Raw genomic sequence first — 16,166 nt, 5'->3', positions numbered from 1 at the left:
TGCTCAACAATCCTCTCACTTCAAACATCGCTCAGCAGGACACAATCAGCACTGCCAATGGCAAACTGGTTCCCCATAAAACAACAAGAAAAGGTTTAAAGTTTAGCTTGACTGGTTTCAGAAAAATATATCCAATGATTTAATGGGCCTTTCATCATCCTGTGTATCCTGTTGAAAACAGCACTTTATCTGAGGGCTTATACACAATGACATTTTAAAGAAGGTTGCTTAGTAATGCCGTTTTCTCAGGCATGGAGTTGCCAGGCACAGTTCTCTGGACTGTTTTATCTCAATGACACTTCTGAAGGTAATCTTATCTTGAGTACATTGAGGTAGCTTATTCTTATGAGGGTCAACAAAGGGGCTGGATGTGTCAAATGGAATCAAGATTAGAGAGGCTGGAGGAGTTGTCTATTGTCCACAGCTCGTGCTCCTAAACATGGGATTAAAGAGGAAACAACTCCCAGGCTGAGGCGACCCATTCATGTGGAGCTTGTACCCAAAATCTGACAGGGGCCTTATTCTATTCAGCCGCTCCACTGACATCATCAGCCACACAAAGAGGCTTCAGGAGGTTAATTAAAACCAGGTAATGGAGGGAATCAAGTGCCAGCACTTGAGAAAGCCAGCGCGGTCCCAGAGCAAATGAAAGGCATATGGTCGGATGAACTGCCTCCCTGCTGCAGGCTTCCTTCTCACTTTCAAAGATTGATCGATGCTTGCTTGCTATTTTTCTTTTGAGACAGGGGTAACTAGACGACACTTACTCCTTTAAAAACAAGGTGGTGGAAGGGAACCATTGATGAACTGAATTCAGCCAATCCTTTTATCCTGTGTAGGAAAGGTAACTGCAGATGCTGGCTTAAACCGAAGAAAGACACAAAATGCTGGAGTAATTCAGCAGGAGTGGCAGCATCTCTGGAGAGAAGGAATGGGTGACGTTTCGGGTCGAGATACTTCTTCAGAATCCTTTTATCCTGTTTTGGTGACAAGAAGCAGGGGGGAATCCCAGGCAACAGTTGTGTGATGGGACAGTCACATGGGAGGGAGCTACAAATGTACCTTAGCTGAACTCACTTTGCTTGCTGACGAACAATTAATATACAAAATTGCCACTTCATTGATATCGCTGCTAAAGCTCCACTCCATCATTAGTACACCTGAAATAAATCAATTACATGCGCAGTTATCAACATTATTTTAAATTATTTGTTATTTTTTAAAAGTTATATCCTTTTAGCCTGGTTGTTAGGGCTCGACTGTGCAAATGAGCAGCTTGGTTATTCCTCACAGATAAATGAAAATCCATCAGTTGTTTATTTCTTCCCCTTGGATCAATGGCCGATATCTTATAGTGGGGAATTGTCAATCGTGGTCTTACAAAATGGGCAAGAATGGGCCAGCAGTTCATTAAATCCCTGCTTGAATTTATTTTCCATTACTGTCAACAAGATGGGAAATTGGACCTTGTGCTTAGTGCATGGGCAAGCAATCTCTGACCAATTGTTCTGCCATTGCCAACGCTTAATTCCATTCTCATTGACGCATGCAGGCTGCCCTCGAGACGTAACTAAAGGGCAAAAAAGTAAAACTCATTGAATCCCAGGTAGGGTGGCAACCTTGATTCAAAAATGGATCTGAAGAAGGGTCCTGACCCGAAACGCCACCTGTCAATGTCTCCAGGGATGCTGCCTGATCTGCTGAGTTACTCCAGCACTTTGGGTCTTTTTTATGGATCCAAAAATTCTTCAATGGCAGGAAGCAAAGGCATGATTTGTGATTTGAAGGCTGTTATCCGTGGGTTTCTAAAGGGCTTAATGCGATCATCTTGTGTTTTGAAGTGTATACTAATCATTTGACTGAAATATAGGGGCATTATAAAGAAATTACAAAAATTAACTGTGAGGAGGAAAGCTTTAGCTGCTGGAGGAAATGAATAGATGGTCAGGAAGTATGCATAACTATATGTTTGAATGTGTTTATTTTTTTGTATTTGGATAATATTATGTGTGACTACTTTAGACTTTATGTTAGAGATACAGTGCAGAAACAAGCCCTTCAGCCTATCGGGTCTGTGCCGGCCAGTACACTAGCACTATTCTACACACGAGGAACAATTTACAATCTTACTGAAGCCAATTAACCTGCAACCCTGTTATGTCTTTGGAGTGTGGGAGGAATCAGGAGCTTCTGGAGAAAACCCATGTGGTCACAGGAAGAACGTATAAACTCCATTCAGACAGCACTTGTAGATAGGACTCCTTAGTGCGTATATATATATGAGTGCACATAATTAGATGCATACATTTGCACACATAAGTATTCATATGAGTTTAGTTTTGTTTAAAGTATAGCGTGGAAAGCGGTTCTATGGCCCACTGAGTACATGCTGGCCAACGATCAGCCTACACTAGTTATATGTTATCCCAGTTAGGGATAAAACATTTTGTACAGAACCCAATTATCCTACAAACCTGCACAGGGAAAGCATACAAACTCTGTACAGCCAGCATCCATTATCGATCCATTAGCAACTCTACTATGGTGCCACTGTGCCGCTTGTGTGTACACAGATATAGGTGTGCATATGCAAGTATGTTTGTAGATGTATAAGCACATAAACCACAAATATGAGCTAGCTTATTCGATATTTTAAGATCCATTAATAAATTATGCAAGTGTTCATGAATCAGCATTCATGGTACTGATGTATTCATGGTACTGATACATGTAAGGGATAGAACAGGTTTAAATTATTATAGATATATACTCTGACTCAAACTTAGAATTTTTTTCTGACTCTTTTTCATTAAAAAGATAGAAAGTAAGAAAACATAATAAATTATATATTACATTTGGCTGACAATGCAAAACTTATGCATACCATGAGTTTGCAGAACAAACAGTTTTAAAAAACAGTTAGACAGGTACATGGGTAGGTTTGGAGGGATATGGACCAAGCGCAGGCAGGTGGGACTAGTGTAGCTGGGACATGTTGGTCGGTGTGGGCAAGTTGGACCGATCGGGTCCGAGTGATCACTCTATGACTCTATGACTAACAAGTAACAAGGAAGAATTTCTTCAGCTACAACCAGGGCAGGTTGTGATTATTGAAATGTTTAAATGACTGAAATTCATTGCTCCCACAAATGAAAATATAAAAACATTGCTTTATGGCAAATTGTTCACAGGCTTAATCCTTTCAATAGGAGCCATAAGAAACAGATACTATGTGAGTTAATGGACCTAAATATCATCAAATCAAGATTAATGCCTGGAATTTATAAATGTTGCATTGAACTATACAATGTCTCCACCACTCTAACAACTCAATTTAATCAGAGTTTCTAAAATAAACTCAAGGCACAGTATGTCGTAGATAATATTTTTATTTCTTACATGTGTATATATATATATATATATATATATATATATATATATATATATGATTATGGCTGCTTCGCTTCTGTGGCTGCCTTTTGAAATTGCTTCCATGGGTTATTTGCTCCTAAATCTATATGCTGCTCACGCCTAAAGTCCAAAAACAAAGCTTGAAAGCTTCAGGTGCAGTGATGGAAGGAACTAAGGGTCGGAAGTAATAAATCTTTGACCTTTTGTAGCTAACCCTTCCTCTGTTTCTGAGCGATGGCTTGCAACATGTTGTACTTTTATCAGCTATTTAAGAAAAGGATACAAATTGCAATCCACGTGGTACCATTCAGTGGTACTTTTTAAAACTATCCTCCAGTTATCAACTGGATAATGTATTTGTGAAAGTGCGTTCAGTATTCCACATGGTTTACCGGATGCTGTAACAAATTGGATTAGTTTAAGTTCCGTGATAATTTAAAGGTTGACTAACTGAGCGATTGGCTTCTTGGTTGCAACAGGAAGAATTATCTTCCTGGACATGTGCAGTCAACTAACTTCATTAAAATTCTTTCGGAAGTGGACCTTTTGAAAAAAAAAACCTGAGGGTATTATTTCAAAAAAACATAAACTGATAACATCAATCCCTGGGGAAGGAAAAATATGAAGCTCATTAACTGAAAAAAATAATAACAATTTTTAAAGAATCGAAAAATAGATAAAATAAAAGTTATATTTTCCGTTTCTACAATATTGCCTTAAAATGAAGCATAGTAATATTGTATATTTGCCTTATAATTCTCTATTTATAGTTGAAGTTATATGTAAACTACCTGTGGTTCTGTTTTTTGAAGGACTAGATTGAATTATTTTTAATTTTTTTCAAAGTTGGAGTAATATCTGCAGCAAATAATGTGTTTTTCCCCTATAAAACAGAAAGTGTTGGAGTAACTCCAACAGCCTTTCTGGAGAACATGGATCGGCGATGTTTCAGGTCGGGACCTTTCTTTAGACCAAGCCAAAAAAGAGGGTGGTGGTGGAGGCAGATACAGCCCCTTTGGCCCACCGAGTCTACATTGACCAGCGATCACCCATACACTAGTGCTATGTTATCCCACTTTTGCATCCTACAGACTAGGGGCAATTTACAGAAGCTAATTAACCTATAAACCTATACATCTTTGGAATGTGGAAGGAAACTGGAGCACCCAAGAAAACCTATGCGGTCACGGGGAGAATGTACAAACTCCACACAGGCAGCACCTGTAGATAGAACCCGGGTCTCCGGCGTTGTGAGGCAGCAGGTCTACCTACCGCTGCCCCATTGTGCCAACTCCTGGTGTGCTGGGTTATTTCTGTGGAGAGAACAGACGAATTGATGCTTTGAAAGTACCTTTGCTTATATCCATGAGTCTTGGGCCTCAGTTCCATATCATGTTCAAGACTGTTCTGGACTAAAAGTTCTTATGCAGGGGGATGTTGGGAAATTTTATAATCCATATTCCGTTGACTATCTTTGATCAGACTTTACTAGCTTTATCTTGCACTAAATGTTATTCCCATTATTGTGCATCTGTACGCTGTGAATGGCATGATTGTAATCATGTATTGTCTTTCAGCTGACTGGTTAGCACGCAACAAAATCTTTTCATTGCACCTCGGTACATGCGACAATAAACTAAACTAAACTAAACTAAATTCATTCCCTGTAGATAACAGCTGAATTAAATTAAAAAAAATCACAATCAATAGCATTGTCATTATATTTATGACTTACCTAAGTACCGCTACCTGTGTTGACTATCTAAACACACTGGAGTGGGGCTCTCAGAGTTGGAGTGCGCGCAGGGTAAGTGCTGTAACATGGTGCAGGTTATGCTGTTCCATCTGCCAAGCTTGTGGTTTGGAGGACTTGATGAAAACATACAGCAGGCCAGGCAACCTCCTGAGTTTTAGATTATTCTCAGTCATAGAGACGTGCAGCACAAGAAACATACTCTCCAGCCTATCCTGTCCATGGCAACCGTCTAGCAACTGTCTAAACTGATCCGTCTGAGGCCCATTAAAGATTTTGGTACCTCCGTGTTTCCCCACTCTTCTTCATTTTGTAGGGAATATTTCAACCTGAAATGTTAACTCTGTTTCTCTTTTAACAAATGCTGTCTGGCTAGCTGAGTGTTTCCAACATTTTCTGATTTTATAACCCCTTTAGCCCCTAGCATGTTGTCTCATACTTCCTCAAACAAAATCCCATTGGGACTATCTTGTTCACTCAATGCCCCTTTGCAAATTTCTCTTATCCACAATACCTATGGTTGCATCCAACTTATCATCAGCAAATATTACACCATAAAAAAAGATACAAGGTGCTGGAGTAACTCAACAGGCCAGGCAGCATCTCTGTAGAACATGGATTGGTGATGTTTTGGGTCGGAACCTTCTCCAGACTGATCAAGCTCCGGACCTGAAATGTCATCTATTCATGTTCTCCAGAGATGCTGTATGACATGCTGAGTTACTCCAGTGCGTTGTGTCTTTTTTTAAAACATAAACCTGCATCTGCAGTTCCTTTTTACTTAATTCAAAGATTACACCATGTTGCTCTGCCAGAGAAAAGCTGGAAATAGTATTGTGATTGGACTTGAAGTGGTGCAGGAAGACAATAGCTTACAAGAAAGAATAATCATTCAGAGATTGAAATCATTAATGATGAATTTACAGCCAGATCCAATGTTTTGACACATTACGATTATTCATTGCAACATTGATAGTCACATACCTTCTCCTGCATATCCATTCTTCTGGTTTTACATTCCCATTTAATTGGCATTAGATCAGTAAGATCCAAAGTGCAACCGAGGTGCCAAGTAAACTGCATGAATTACAGTACGTGTACTACAGTACCATAGTACTGTGAGCAAATTTGGGCCCCATATCTGAGGAAGGATGTGCTGGCTCTGGAGAGGGTCCAGAGGAGGTTTACAAGAATGACTCCAGGAATGAGGGGAGTTTAATATATGATGAGCGTTTGACAGAGCTGGGCCTTTACTCGCTGGAGTTTAGAAGGTTGAGGGGCGGCCTCATTGAAGATTACAGAATAATGAAAGGAATAAATAGAGTGGATGTGGAAAGGATGTTTCCACTGGTTGGAGAGTCTGGGACCAGAGGTCATAGCCTCAGAATTAAAGGGCACTCTTTTAGAAAGGAGGTGAGGAGAAACTTCTTTAGTCAGAGGGTAGTTAATCTGTGGAACTCATTGTCACAGAGGGCTGTGGAGGCCGTCAGTGGATATTTTTAAGGCAGAGATAGGCAAATTCTTGATTAGAATGGGTGTCAAGGGTTATGGGGAGAAGGCTGGAAAATGGGATTAGGAGGTAGAGATCAGCCATGACAGAGTGAAATCAATGGGGCGAATGGCCTAATTCTACTCCTATAACTTATGAACTTGTGAATTACACATCTTGATAAGTGTGTAATAAAATCCAACTCTCAATTGATTGCCTGTGGACCATCCCATGAACCTGTTCTTTCTGAAGTACAGAGGTCATTCAGCATGCTGTTTGCATATTACCCCTGAATCATACCCGACTGGGAAACTGGAATGCTGCCTTCTGGAGTTATTGGTGAACAAAGGGCCATTTTGATTAAAAAAATGACTGCTTGTTGCATTGTGGGTTAGGAATATCTCAGTCAAAATATTGCACAAAAGGATCAGTCGAGGAATGATTACAGTACATGGCCCAAATGTTCTCACAGACATATTCAGAATAGGAAATGTATTTAGACTTTACTTTAGAGATACAGCATAGAAGCAGACCCTTGGGCCCCCTGAGTCCGCACTAACCAGCGATCACCCCCATACACGAAAGCTATCCTATGCACTAGGAACAATTTACAATTCCATCAAAGCCAATCCACCTACAAATCTGTAAGAAGGATCTGCAGACACTGGTTTAAACCGACGATAGACTCCAGCTTTTTGTGTCTATTTTCCACCTGCAAATTTGTTTGGCTTTGGAGTGTGGGAGGAAACTGGAGCACCTAGAGAAACCCTATGGGGTCACAGAAAGATCAGACAGCACCTATAGTCAGGATCACACCTGGGCCTCTACCACTGCACCACTGTGCCACCCCAATGATATAACGTGTCTTAATGAACCATTTATTTTTAGACAAAGAACCAACTTTATTCATTGACAATACGACCTGTCCTCTCCACTGTTTAAATCTGTATAGTTATTCATTCGAAGAAGTCTTTTCCTTTCTCAGGGGTTTCCTAATCTTTTACAATTAATTCTAGAGTTAAATATTGACATCAATGATCTATAATTTTGGTAGTGGTATCCCCGCCCATTTTGATCTAATTTCTCAGCAGTTTAGGCAGCATCTGTGGAGCGAGTAATGTTTCTGCTCAATGAATCTTTACTGACCCTGAGATTGATATTTTAATTCTTTACGTCCGGCAACAAATGTTCCCTGGCCTGTTGAATGATTTCCACATTTTTATTTTATTTTTCCAGCTTTTATACAATTTAATTCCTTATCTTTTGATGATCCTGTTGATCCAACAGTAGCAACAATGGAAAAATTCTAAGCAGAATGTTTATGCTGTTTTTCATTTAACGTGATTTGCGTATTATTATGGATTCTGGGTGGAATATAAATGTTTCTGAATCCTTAGAAACATCTCCAAGTCACAAGCGCACAAATTTGGAATGAAGCAGGAAAGGAAAAAGGAAATATTAATTAAACTCTGAGGAAATCTTGACATTATGAATGATTTTTATGATATACAACTCTCTATATTTCATTTAATAAGAATATGTTCTTGTCCTTTCTACTCTGGCAAAGTAGCCATCATAACATACTCATTCCTCAAGAACCATCATGTTTTATTTTTCAGAAATGGCTACATTTTATGGTACAATTATATTAGGAATGAGTAATTCAAAGTTATGAATATATTGAATTATTTCTCTGGACAAAGCACCAGTATACCTTGCTTGTTATCTTTGTACCATGTGGTTAACTGAATCCAAGCAAACCTATCTTTCTTCTGCCTCCTTTTTGTTTTGTTTGGCTTGCATTCACTTGCAAACATCTGTAGTCCCAGATAATTTGTAATTACAAATCAGTGGATTTAAGTAACCTGGATCTAAAGCCACAAGAGGATACATGCTGTAACCATTTGTGTGCCAATTGGTTTGTACAGTCTTAGCTGACAACATCAAACTATTTATTCTTTTGTGGCCTCCATTTCAACAACTTTAACCTTTACAAGCTCTGTGGCGTGAGGGCTGCAAAGCCTCTCACTGCCGAGCTTGTATAATGGCGGCAGACTGTTTCATTAGTTGGATGATTCAGAAAACCCAGCCTCGCATTTCATATTCGCCACCAGTTTTGTGAGTGGAATTGCATTTGGGGCAGACAATGTGCGGAGGCCTCTATGTATTAGCACAAGTACGACAGCCAATTTCATGTGTATACGGAGTCTGAGCCTCACATGGCTCTCGGCATGCAGATCAGCGGATTAGGTGTCCAGAACATCAGGTCAAGTGCCTAAAATGTAGCCGATAAACACCCAAATCTGACAACAGATTTTTCCCCCTTTCTTAACAATTTCTGAAGGATCTGATTAATCTGCTACACGGCAGACGAAACTGGGGTTGGTTGGATGTTTTGGTATAATTTTGAGTTGTAATTTCCAGAAGACTTAGCTGGTAACAGTAGCAGCAAAGTTGTAATTCTAATGCAGTTAATTCTGTCAAATAAAATGCCTGTTCATAAGAGATGTCGTTTGATCATGTATGAGTTTTTATGCAGGGACTAAACAATTTTCTTATTGCATCCGATCCATCAAATTTTGAGAGAATTTTCTTCCTATCATCTTGCGCAATTTAATGTAAAGCAGCATGTAACAAGATTTTTTTCTGTACTTTTGAGAAACAATGAAAACTTTAAACCAAGCCTCAGTCAATCTACACTGCCCTCAGATGTCATCTCATGTTGACATTTTGTTTAATGTACTTCAGCACAAAGTTATTCATATTTTATTTGGGACAGTTTGAAAGAAAACATACCATTGTCATGTGAAAGGACAGTGAATGTGGAGGAAGAAAAGCAAAATATACCCCTTGCAACTGAAGGTGAGTTTCCATGTGGCTTAATCCATTGAAAAAAATAAAAAAGATTTACCAAATACTTTATTTTTCATGAAGGTGTGCCTTTTAAAAATAAAACAGATCCTCCTCATCCCAATATGATGATGGATGCTTCATTCTGATCTGTGTAAGACGCAAAATAAAGTGTTAGGGAACTTATTGAGGCACAGTATCCTAATCAAGAAGATCATCTTTCCCAACATGAGTTTGCCATTACAACCAGTTGTAGTTGAATCAGCAATCAAATTTGTTTTAACATGTATAAGCATAACAATAGTAAATTAACTCAAAAAATCTGTGTTTCTGCGCTAAACATTTACAACTCAATTACTGTTGGTTAGTTTTATTTATATGATATACTTACTAATTATCTTTCTTGTCCTAAAATGGAAGTCCTCTTACAAGACATGATATTCACTTTACTGTTCTGAGAGCAGCATAAAATGATCTCAAAAGAAGTTTCACAAAATTGGACATGTTTATTCCCATTAATTCTAGCAACCTGGAAAGTTGTAATGTCTCGTTTCCTTCCTTTGTGCAGGCAGTTAATTTTATGCAAAAGCTGCTTCGGAATTATGCATTCAGTAATGAAGCATTCATTTCTGGAATGTTTACATCTAAAATATGACTGAACACTCACTCTGATATAAGCTTCGTAAAATGTTTACACTTGTGAGACCCATTAAAATTGCTTCAGACGTTTAGAGAAGTGTGAATTAAAAACCCAAGTGTTAACTGTCTCCCTGCAAGATATATTGCTCAAATGTAACAGGGTTTCTGCCAATTAAAGTCTTGTCAATTTTTCTGCTGAGCAGACTGCTACTAATGCGTGCGTGTGTTACACTGAAGGGAATATTGGATCTTGGAGCTTGAGCAGTTGAACAGTCGTGTAAGGTCTGAGGGTGTGAAATGCTTTGTAGGCTGCACCTTTCTTAAGCATTGATCAGTGGGGCCCCACAGCTATTGAATAGTATTCCTCTTGTAGGATGCAATTGTTCAAAGGTGTGGCTCATTTCAGGCATTTAATCTTGGGTGAATGGAGCTTCTATACCCGTTTTGTTTTGACCTAGCGATCACCAGCAGCTGGTCAGTGGAAGGTAACAATGACCACAGGGGTGGAACAGGGCTTGTGCTGTCTGCAGATGCCTACAAACCCAGCATTGACCTTGGATGGTTCCATAGCAGGGTGCCTTGTTGGTCCCGGTGGGAGTCCAGCATCCCAAACCGCTAAAGCCGCAGGGGGCTACCTGAGGGCTTTGTCCTTGCTTAATAACATTTAGACCTGATACACATACAGAACAAGTGACACAGATTTGAGCCAATATGTGCGAGGCTGCCAAAAACAAAACACAAACAAGAAAAACTAATTTACAAACTAATTCCAGGCATCCATCAGCTTACAAATGCATTCATGTTCGAATCTGCTGTTTGATGTCACCAAGCTTTAACATATGGTACTTTCAGCTTGCATTCACTCATGTGCATGTTGAGATCCTGCCTAGGGCATACATTGCTGCTTGGCTCAATATGTAACACTAAGACACACTGTGGAACGTGTTTAATGGGGATGATTTGTGTAGTAATTACAAGCTTGTTATCATTTAATGCAGGTAACCGCGCAAATTAAAGAATAAGGCTTGAAAGTATGAGATGGCAAGATGTATCACTTTCATCTAATTTACTGTGATTATAACACATTGATGACTGTAATAGTCTGATTTTGACCTCCTGATTATCGCTGAATTTAATCTCAGGGATACAAACCAGAGCCATGATATCTGGAATTCAGCCCCTAAATCTCTCAATGGTAATTGCCAATGAATATCAAATGTAAAGGGTTAGACTCTATTGTTGGAGATGGTCACTGTCAGTCACCATTGCACATGTGAATATTACAAGTGACCTTTTTCATTCCTTCAAAACACGAAGTACTGGATTAACTCAGGGGGTCAGGCAGCCTTTGCGGGGGGAATGGTTAGGTGACTTCTCAGGTCAGGACCCTTCTTCACACTGAGTTTGAAGAAGGGTCCCGACCCAGAACGTCACCTGCCCATTGACTCCGCAGATGCTGCCTGACCCGCTGAGGTCCTCCAGAACTTTGTGTGTTTTGCTCAAGATTCCATCATCTGCAGTTCCTTGTGTCTTCAACTCATCACTCCTTGACTGATTGTCACCCAGGCCTTGTTGCATGCAGGTATGGACTACTTCATTTGCTGACGAGGCACACATTGAATTGATTAGTTAACATCAGTAAACATTCCCACTCCTGACCGCATAACCTTAAGATTGAAGGTCATTGATGAAGATGCTTGGAACCAGGGCACTGCTCCCAATGAGCTCCTGCAATGATGTCCAGTATCAGGGAGGATTAAACACCAACAACCAAACTACCTTCCTTTTCTGATGTGCTTTCTCTTTGATGGCAGTGGTTTCAAGTTCGCTCGGGTTCCTCACACTGGTGTGTCCTCTATAATGAATCTAATGGTGTGTTGCATGCCTTATTGAACTGGAATTCTGTGCCATAATGTCACTCTAATCTGGCTGCGACTTAATTGGTGCAATTGAATTTATTATACTATCCGTCTCTCAGCTGCTCAGTGTAACCCCCTCATCAGTAAATAAATAAAATCTGTTTCGAACGCACTTTATTGGTGCTGTTGAAAAGTTGAACTGATTACTATTAGAAAAGCTGCAGGTCAGTGGCAAATTTCTATAATTATTTACCAGGAAGGTCAAAGCATTTGTTGAACTCAGCAATCAATTCAAATTGATTTTCTCCCCTTTCCATAGACACATGTTGCTACAAGATGGATACAGCCCAGCAGGTACTTGTGGCATGTTGTGAATAATTATTATTGGAATTTAAATATTGATGCATGTTGCTTTGTAAGGAATACAATCCTAATGAATTTAACACTTGATACAGATCTTCCCAAAACGAAATGTTTTGATTTTACATAGGTACATAGATACATGGACAATAGGTGCAGGAGTAGGCCATTCAGTCCTTCGAGCCAGCACCAACATTCAATGTGATCATGGCTGATCATCCACAATCAGTACCCTGTTCCTGCCTTCTCCCCATACCCCTTGATTCCGCTAGCCCTATCAAACTCTCTCTTGAATGCTATCTTTATTGCTGTCAATATTCAGCTACAGTGAGGCATATAACATTCATAATAAAAACATGCTCATACAACATGTGATATGCATGTAGATATAATGCATTGAAAACACACAGCTCTCCAGAAGGTGCAGGGGGTGAGGGACGGTGCTTGAGGGGAATGTTGGTGAGGGTTTGTATGCATGGGTACAAAACAAGCTCTGCTCACAAATTAGCGGAATTAAATGTTTCTGAGTATCACTGACTTTCAGAAAAAAAACCCCAAACAATTCATAATAAATTAGACTTAAAAAAACCAATTACATATCAACAAATGATTAAAATACTGAACCAAACTTAATTAGAATGGTGAATTATTTAAAGTTTACTGAGGTTCCTAATTTTTCCTAATTTTAGTTCTGTTTTTTATTTTAGTTCCTCACTTTTGAAACAAATGAGTTTGTTCTTCCTTCGCTAGGTCTAATTTGACAAAGGTTCATCAGGCACCTTGTCCTCTGTTTAGGATTACATGGATTACACAAGGGCAGCAAAGTGGCGTAGCAGTAGAGTTGCTGCCTCACAGCGCCAGAGACCCAGGTTCAATCCCAACTACGGTTGCTGTCTGCACGGAGTTTGTATTTTCTCCCCGTGACCGCGTGGGTTTTCTGCAGGTGCTCCGCTTTCCTCCCACATTCCAACACGTGCAGGCTTGCAGGTTAATTGGCTTCTGTAAATTGCCCTTAGTATGTAGGATAGAATTAGTGTACGGGTGATTGCTGACGGCGTGGACTTAGTGGGCGAAAGGGTGTCTTATCTCTAAACTAACCTAAACTAAACTAAATGAGGAGTTCACATTTTTTTTGATAATCAGATAATAGCCAGTGAAGAGAGATCAGCAAGTTCAAGACTCCCAAACTTCTGTGGGTATCCACTGGTAGTAACATAGATTAACAGCAATAGTTTGGTACCACACGATTTGTTCTGTTAAATCTGACAATTCCTATCTTGGAAACCATTCATATTTACTCTTTCTAAAATTCACAATTGTGTCCCTTAACCATCATTGTTGCAAAGAGTGTATTGCTAATAGACAATAGACAATAGACAATAGGTGCAGGAGTAGGCCATCGGCTTGTACTTGCTGGAATTTAGAAGATTGAGGGGGGATCTTATAGAAACTTACAAAATTCTTAAGGGGTTGGACAGGCTAGATGCAGGAAGATTGTTCCCGATGTTGGGGAAGTCCAGAATAAGGGGTCACAGTTTAAGGATAAAGGGGAAGTCTTTTAGGACTGAGATGAGAAAGTTTTTTTTCACACAGAGAGTGGTAAATCTGTGGAATTCTCTGCCATAGAGGGTAGTTGAGGCCAGTTCATTGGCTATATTTAAGAGGGAGTTAGATTTGGTCCTTGTGGCTAAAGGGATCAGGGGGTATGGAGAGAAGGCAGGTACAGGATACTGAGTTGGATGATCAGCCATGATCATATTGAATGGCAATGCAGGCACGAAGGGCCGAATGGCCTACTCCTGCACCTATTTTCTATGTTTCTATGTTTCTATTCAGCCCTTCGAGCCAGCACCACCATTCAATGTGATCATGGCTGATCATTCTCAATCAGTACCCCGTTCCTGCCTTCTCCCCATACCCCCTGACTCCGCTATCCTTAAGAGTTCTATCTAGCTCTCTCTTGAATGCATTTAGAGAATTGGCCTCCACTGCCTTCTGAGGCAGAGAATTCCACAGATTTACAACTCTCTGACTGAAAAAGTTTTTCCTCATCTCCATTCTAAATGGCCTACCCCTTACTCTTAAACTGTGGCCCCTGGTTCTGGACTCCCCCAACATTGGGAACATGTTTCCTGCCTCTAACGTGTCCAACCCCTTAATAATCTTAGATGTTTCGATAAGATCCCCTCTCATCCTTCTAAATTGCAGTGTATACAAGCCTAGCCGCTCCAGTCTTTCAACATAGGACAGTCCCGCCATTCCGGGAATTAACCTAGTAAACCTACGCTGCACGCCCTCAATAGCAAGAATATCCTTCCTCAAATTTGGAGTCCAAAACTGCACACAGTACTCCAGGTGCGGTCTCACTAGGGCCCTGTACAACTGCAGAAGGACCTCTTTGCTCCTATACTCAACTCCTCTTGTTATGAAGGCCAACATTCCATTGGCTTTCTTCACTGCCTGCTGTACCAGCATGCTTCCTTTCAGTGGCTGATGCACTAGGACACCCAGATCTCGTTGTATGTCCCCTTTTCCTAATTTGACACCATTCAGATAATAATCTGCCTTCCTATTCTTACCACCAAAGTAGATAACCTCACACTTATCTACATTAAACTGCATCTGCCATGCATCTGTCCACTCACACAACCTATCCAAGTCACCCTGCAACGTCATAGCATCTTCCTCACAGTTCACACTACCACCCAACTTTGTATCATCTGCAAATTTGCTAATGGTACTTTTAATCCCTTTATCCAAGTCATTAATGTATATTGTAAATAGCTGCAGTCCCAGCACCGAGCCTTGCGGTACCCCACTAATCACTGTCTGCCATACTGAAAGGGATCCAATTATCCCCACTCTTTGCTTTCTGTCTGCCAACCAATTTTCTATCCATGTCAGTACCCTACCCCCAATACCATGTGCTCTAATTTTGCCCACTAATCTCCTATGTGGGACCTTGTCGAAGGATTTCTGAAAGTCGTGGTACACCACATCCACCGGCTCTCCCCTGTCAATTTTCCTGGTTACATCCTCAAACAATTCCAGAAGATTAGTCAAGCATGATATCACCTTCATAAATCCATGCTGACTCAGAACGATCCTATTACTGCTATCCAAATGCTCCGCAATTTCGTCTTTTATAATTGACTCCAGCATTTTCCCCACCACTGATGTCAGACTAACTGGTCTATAATTTCCTGTTTTCTCTCTCCCTCCTTTCTTAAAAAGTGGGATAACATTTGCTACCCTCCAATCCACAGGAACTGATCCTGAATCTATAGAACATTGGAAAATGATCACTAATAAGTCAATTAAATTGATTTTAATGATCTGCAATAAAATCAGACGTGTTATTCACATGATAACTCATTGCCTTTACCCTGATCCCCCATCCTTCGAGGTGGTCGGAGGGGGCAGTTCAAGACCATCTGCCTCGTGCCCCCTGACATCTGTTGATAGGAATGGGGTTGGTGAAGGTCAGGGTAAGGCAGTATCAACTGGCATGGCCAGAGCTTGCCCTGAGTTAGGTGACTCCCTCAGGCCACAGTCTGTGGTCCACTCTGCGGCAGACCCACAGCAGGACAACTGCATGACCTCAGTCAAAGTTCAACATTCTGGCAAAAGGGACTGGGACACAAAGCATGACCTTGCTGGGAAGTTCAGCCCATTGTAAAAGAAGTCAGGAGTAAAGTTACCTTCGGAAGGACTGTTGCTTGGTAAATCGAGCACCTCCCAAGCTTTAAGTGCACAAGGCTCTTAAAGATTTTTTGGTGGACGGGCAGAGTGTACGGATAAAGCT

The sequence above is a fragment of the Rhinoraja longicauda genome, chromosome 12 (assembly GCF_053455715.1).
Source record: "Rhinoraja longicauda isolate Sanriku21f chromosome 12, sRhiLon1.1, whole genome shotgun sequence".
Taxonomy (NCBI): domain Eukaryota; kingdom Metazoa; phylum Chordata; class Chondrichthyes; order Rajiformes; family Arhynchobatidae; genus Rhinoraja; species Rhinoraja longicauda.
This window is presented reverse-complemented; position numbering follows the sequence as displayed.